Source organism: Etheostoma spectabile, chromosome 10 (genome assembly GCF_008692095.1).
Source record: "Etheostoma spectabile isolate EspeVRDwgs_2016 chromosome 10, UIUC_Espe_1.0, whole genome shotgun sequence".
In the NCBI taxonomy this organism is placed as follows: Eukaryota; Metazoa; Chordata; class Actinopteri; order Perciformes; family Percidae; genus Etheostoma; species Etheostoma spectabile.
This window is the reverse complement of record NC_045742.1, coordinates 3,553,777-3,559,947: the sequence shown is the minus strand read 5'-3', so window position 1 is coordinate 3,559,947 and position 6,171 is coordinate 3,553,777. Positions and strand designations below refer to the sequence as shown.

The window sequence follows — 6,171 nt, the reverse complement described above, 5'->3', positions numbered from 1 at the left end:
TTTTTGAATGCTTTTGTGGTGGTATTGAAATCGACACCCTCGACTTGGGCCCATGTTTTCTTCAGCAGGCGGTCAATAAAGTCCTCAGTGTTTTCAAGTTTGCGGTCCACTTGTGCTTTCTTGAATGTGCGTGTAAGCAGCTTCTGCAAGATCACCTTGATGAACATTTTGTTTCTTGAGGTCTTTGCCGTTGCCTCCTCAGACATCTCTGCTGACTGTGTTGGTGTGGTGATGTGTCCTGGTGCCGGTAAGTGGTTTTCCAATCGGCCTAGAGCTTCTTGACTGTGGCCGCCGACCATAGTGTACAGCCACCACCTCAGCATTCCCAGGAAACTCCACATTTTGTCCTGCACGTCAGCATACAGTTCAGGATGTGTCCTGTGAGATGCCTTATCTCTAATGGCATCCAGGGTAATATTGGGCGGCATCCCAGGTGAGATGTGTCTGAAGAGGAGACCACTTAGTGCCTTTGTGAATTCCAAGTCTTTACCTTTAGAAATCTTCTTGAGGTTCCTAAATAAAGCAATGTTTCCACCTTGTGCTTTTCCACGCGGTAGCTGAAGCAGCGAGTCAATATCATCCAGGAGTGACCACACTGACCGCCTGCTTTCAACTTTGGAGCCCTTGTGGAATTTGGCCTTCAGTTGCATCAGCATACAATAAATCCAAGTTTTGACAAAGCACTTTGCAAAAACGGTTTTGATCATGTTCCCTATTTCTTTCATGCAGAGTTTGCTCTTCAGCTTTTGTTCTGCTGCATCTGTTTCATCCAAACTCTCAGCAATTGACTGATCAATGTCTATTGCAAAAGTTGAAATCTCCTGAGAGATTTCAAATTTTAGTTGCTCATACTCTGCCTGGTGCACTTTGTTCAGAAGAGGTTCAGTGATCTTATTAATCTCTTCACTAATTATATATTTGACCGCTTGAGCTGTTGTCATCTCAGAGCTGTCCTTTGGTGAGACCGCCGGGCTTTCTGGTTCCTCAGAAACGGTCGGACTTTGCCTCTGACTACGTGGTCGGACAATTTTCATCCTGGCTGTGAACGATGTCAACATTGTGCAGGCATGACTAACCATAGCATTTAGTCTTTTTGAGTGAGGGACACGCAATGTGTGTGACTCTGCCGCGTCCTCAATAGTGGCAGACGTGCAAATATCTGCAACCTCTTTAGCAAGCAAGTTGGTCAATGCTATTGAGCTGACACAGGGAGCTTGGTCTTCAACTTTCAAAACCTTGCTAAAACCCTGAGAGAGTTTGTTGCCGATACTGGACAGAACATTCTTCTCAGAAAAGACTACATTTTGGCTGCTAGCCTTCAACAAGGCTTGGGACAGTGTTCTTGTTATGTCCAAAAGTAGTTCTGCCAATAAAACGTTAGTGGCACGATCAGGGGTGCCTAAATTCATCAACCCCCACTGTTCCCTTGTCATCCTTTTAGAAAAGGATTTGATCGCTGGGAGAATGACTTTGATTTTAACCTCTGGCATGTCTTCAGTCTCAGGCTCGTCAACTATTACTCTAGAATTATATTTAGCTTCCATGGTGTATTTTGATGGTCGAATATTTTGATGGTTGATAATTTTGATGGTCGATAATTTTCGTTGAGATTACAAACTGGTCTGTTAATTTAACAAACTTATGTGCTGCTCACGTCTCACTCACGTCTTGTTTCCAAGGAAAATTCAGCAAGAATGAACTGTCAGTGAAATCACCTCTGTTTACTGTCTCTGCTGACATCATAAGATCAAGGGATCAGTGACATCAAAAAGAATTCTAGAATCTGACTAACCGTTCCATAAGCCCCGCCCACCCAGCAATGACTGCTGCTTAGCAACTGTTGCTTGGCACCTGCAGAACCCTTTGGCAAGTTTCAGTAATAAAAGTGGTTAAAAATGTCCTTTCCCCTCTCTCAGACTTCAAGTAACATCTTGTTTACCTCGACCAACATTCAGAAGAAATACATTCAATTTATAATGCAGCAATTGAATAAAAATATGTCTTTTAGATGTATTACAAGTTCCTCAGTTGTTCGCGGGTCATTTGGAAGCATCGTTTGTTGAGCGTGTGGACGTCTTTACGTTACGCGCTCTGTTGATGTGATGGACAGTAAATCTGAATTCTGCCCAGCAACATATTCGCGCCACAGTCGACAAAGGAAGAAAAAAAATGTCCAGTCTACGAAGGGTTAGGAGGGTTCGCTTCGTTGCTGTTAAACTCCACGGTAAGCACCATTTCATCTTAACGTAGCTAACGTTAGCTAATACAATATTTCGACGTTGGTGTTCATCTGACTAATAACAAGATATTTTAGCTACTAGCTAGCTAAGTTAGCTACGCCATGTCATGGTTTAAAGTAACTTTAAAGCCTTAAGATCAGGCTAACATCGCATTAGCCGCAGTTTTCACATTAATTTAAAATTAAAATACCCGTGCTCAAACTCGCTAAACGTCACTACTAATCTGACTAGCTAGCTAGCTAGTTAGCTAACCATAACGTTAACGTTACACAGGCCATTAACGTTAGCTAACGCACAATTGATCGTTACCCGATATCCGTTAACGTTAATGCTAGCGATAGCTAGCTAGCTAAGAGTAACCGAGTGCCGCATCTCAGTCATACTTTCCTTGTATCGGTTAGTGTTATTTTTTGGCTTAAATGGAACTGAAACCTCAACTGGGATTATAAAGCTGAAGATTTGTTATCGAATCAATTGGTAAGGTCAATTCAGAATATAGCGTTAGCTAATCTGTCAACTAGCTAGCTAACTTTAAATTATATTTTTAAAAGGGTAAGAAGTTCAGGGGGCGTCTAATTGCATGCTAACGGTCGTCCTTATTAATACGTTAATAAGGTTTTATTTTTACCCTGCGTATCACCAAATTGCACTATCTAGCTAGCTACGTAAAACGGGTAGTTTCTGTACACTCAGCATGAACTTTAAATCTGGTTAACGATTGATTTTAAAAACGGGGTTTGGAGTGCCAACGGTCATAAAATACAGTTTTTGTTGGCTAACGACTGACAGTCACATAACTGTGTTTTACGTTTTGTTGAAGCTAAATTGACCATAAACTTAGCTAGCTAACGTTAGCTACATAAAACTGACATTAGCGGTTTATAATCAGCTTTAACCAGGACTAAACCGATGGACATATTGAAACACATTTGACTTTGAGATCAATACAATCATCAATATCACAATTAATTTGATTGGTACTTTTTCGTTTCATCTATAAAGCAAGGGTAACTTTGGTAAACTGTTGGTTGTTGTGTGTTTGCTGGTTTGTTTCACTAGTTGTCCCTTATTAGAAAGGTGGTTCTTGCTAAGAATATCCACCATCTTCTACAAAATGTCAGCAATACACCGTGTTCATTGCAAAACAATGGTTAGCAATACTAAAAATACTGCAACTTCACAAAAGAGCATTGTTTGTTAATAGCTTTCCACATAGTGTGTCAGTTTTTATGTTGGCATGATGTATAGTGGAAGATCAGAAGACGTGGGCAGGAGTTGTGAGAGAAGGCAATGCACAGATGAAGGACATCATACCCACTAAAATAGTTGTGGGTGTGTGTATGTATATAAACCTGATCAACAAGTGAAAAGAGTCAGGTTTATTGTCATATTAGGTTTTTGTATGATGCAAATTAATCACCTGTAATCCAAATCTATCTAGTTTTCCAAATGTGCCATGAAGGAGAGATACCACACATCCTTCCTGCTGCTGTCAGACTTTATAATCAACACTGCTCCAAGCAGCCCACACGCACCCTATGTGACAATTTACTCATGTGCAACATCAATCTACACCTTATTATGCAATATAAATAACTTCTCTGTGCAATACTTTGAATACGTTATTAAACTTTCTGTCTGTATTGTTAACTGTTTTAACTGCTTTATTCTTGCATTTTTACTGATGCGTTGTCATTGCACTTTAATTCAATGTTAATATTTTTCAGATCTCTCAATTGCCATGATGACCAAGAGGACATGTGAGACATGCGGAAAGCTGTCATATTCCCAGTCAATACTTTGCCAAATCATCTGTGGTAAATTTACAAAGAGTCCGAAGCCGAGTAGGCCATCAAGGACCCCCCCCCAATCCTTCCAACTGGCAACAGACCGGAGAAGAGGCTGGAGCACAGACACCCTTTTTTAGCTACTGAAATAATTGACATTATGATAGACAGTTGACAATATAGTGTGAGAATTAGTTTTTGTTCTCCAAAATGTACACACTGCTGTTGTGAAGCAGGGATACACAGCTCACGAGTGTGTAGTCAAAAGAGAGAAATATTGTATATTTCAGTGACTCCTACAGATTAAGAAAAATACTGAATTTTCTTAAATAAATAAATGTTATACTTGCTCAACTGCACAGTGTCTTTGGGTTCAAATAACATTAACATGATCCCATTGGCATCCAAAAATTGTATGTTTTTAAAAATGTTTTTATTTAACTGATTCTGATTGGGTATCACCTGGAACACAGCCAGTAATCGAGACACACCCACCAAACAAGAAAGAACAACTTAAGCAGTTGCACACCGTTCCCAGGAAACGTACGTGCCCCAGCTCAGGGGAGGCTTACAGTGGCAGACTTAAAAAGCAAAAAAAAAAAAACACTGGTCTAAGCTTGTAATTGTGTATTTGTACATTAGCCTTTTAGTATAGACAAAAGTGGGATAATTTTAAGGAAATATAGCTACATGATCAGTTTTTTTTTTTCAGAATAGCTTTTAACGTGTTATAGTGTGCTATTTTCTATAATAATTTGAACTATGTAAATTGTCTGACCAGTTCTGTTAAGTGGGTTAATGTAGGATCAATCTTCCTGACATCTGTATAACCGTACGTTCACACCGCCACCGACTTAAGCGTGCGTCTAAAGTTACCAGAAGTCATTTTCAATGGAAGCTTCTCTCAGCTGCAAGGAGCGGCAAATCTGTCGGCGTCGCGTTTTGGGCGTTTTGAGCGTGTTAACTTTATGGTAATGAGCTATGACGCGGTGCAGCGGCTAATGCCAGCCGCCAATCGGAATATAGACGTCCTTCGCGCTGGCTGGTCCTGGAGAAACTTACGATGTAATCTTTCGTTCCTACCAAAACATTAATTCTGAGGACAAGCTCATAATCGCCGTTGCTGGGTTACCTTTCGTTTATAATATAACGTTGTTTGTACATAGGAACAAGTTAACGTTACCTGCCGGTCACATCCGCTCACAGTGAAGTCCGGCACGGGTCCCTAGATTAATCTGGGTCACTAGGTTAGTCTGGGTCACTAGGTTAGTCTGGGTCACTAGGTTAGTCTGGCGGCTGCTCGCTCTGCCTGCACGCCGCTATGGCTCAGCGGCTAACGAGCGAGCTAGCTACTAACAGACTCTGTTGCGACCAATTAATACAACTTCTGTCATTATATATGTAATTTATATAGGTTTCTAGTGTCAGTGTATTGGCCGTGGCTGCGTGAGTTCCTCCCGGTCGGACAGAGAACGCCGCCACGTCAGAGCGGCCAAAGCGTCAGAAAGCTTCCCCGTACTTTTTGACAAGCGTCCTTGGCGGGGCGGCCAGAGCTTTTCTGCAGCTCAAGTCGGTGGCGGTGTGTACGTACGGTAACACGTCAGGAAGATGTGCCTGAGATCGCATCTGTAAAATGTGAGTGTGTGTGTGTGTGAGTAAGAGAGAACACATAGAGAGAGAGAGAGAGAGAGAGAGAGAGGGGGGGCGGGGGGAGGGGCAGCTGACAGTTAATAAATAAATCTCCGATGGCAGAGACGCAACGGGAGTTGCATTTAAACCAAGCAGCATGTCTGAAACCCACGTTCACCAAAAATCTACTGGTTACTATGTATGTACTACAAACCGAAGTTAAAAACGAAGCTGAAGAAACCCTAAACGTTAACGGAACAGACCCGCAGACCTGATTGACTGACGGAGCGGGAGAGAGAGGGAGAGGCCGAGGGAGCGCAGTTCTCCGTGTTCTGTGTGTGTGTGATTGAGCCGAGCGTGTTTGTAGGCGGGGGGGGGGGCGCTTTGACTATCACACAACGCAGCGCGGTCACTTTGTATTCAATCCGAGCATGGATATTGGCTCGTATAATACTTGTACTCGGCAAAAGTGCTTTATTCGTACCGGATACTCGTTTCAGCCGAGTACTCGGATC

At 42.1% G+C, this 6,171-nt stretch overlaps 1 long non-coding RNA gene across 1 annotated transcript; it reads left to right on the top strand.

Annotated features, from left to right (window-relative positions):
• Window positions 1–1,979: 1,979 nt before the first annotated feature.
• Window positions 1,980–4,376, top strand: LOC116696586 (uncharacterized). The gene is made up of 2 exons (XR_004333779.1): window positions 1,980–2,224; window positions 3,968–4,376. It is a non-coding gene; the product is annotated as an uncharacterized LOC116696586 (long non-coding RNA).
• The last annotated feature ends 1,795 nt before the right edge of the window (window positions 4,377–6,171 follow it).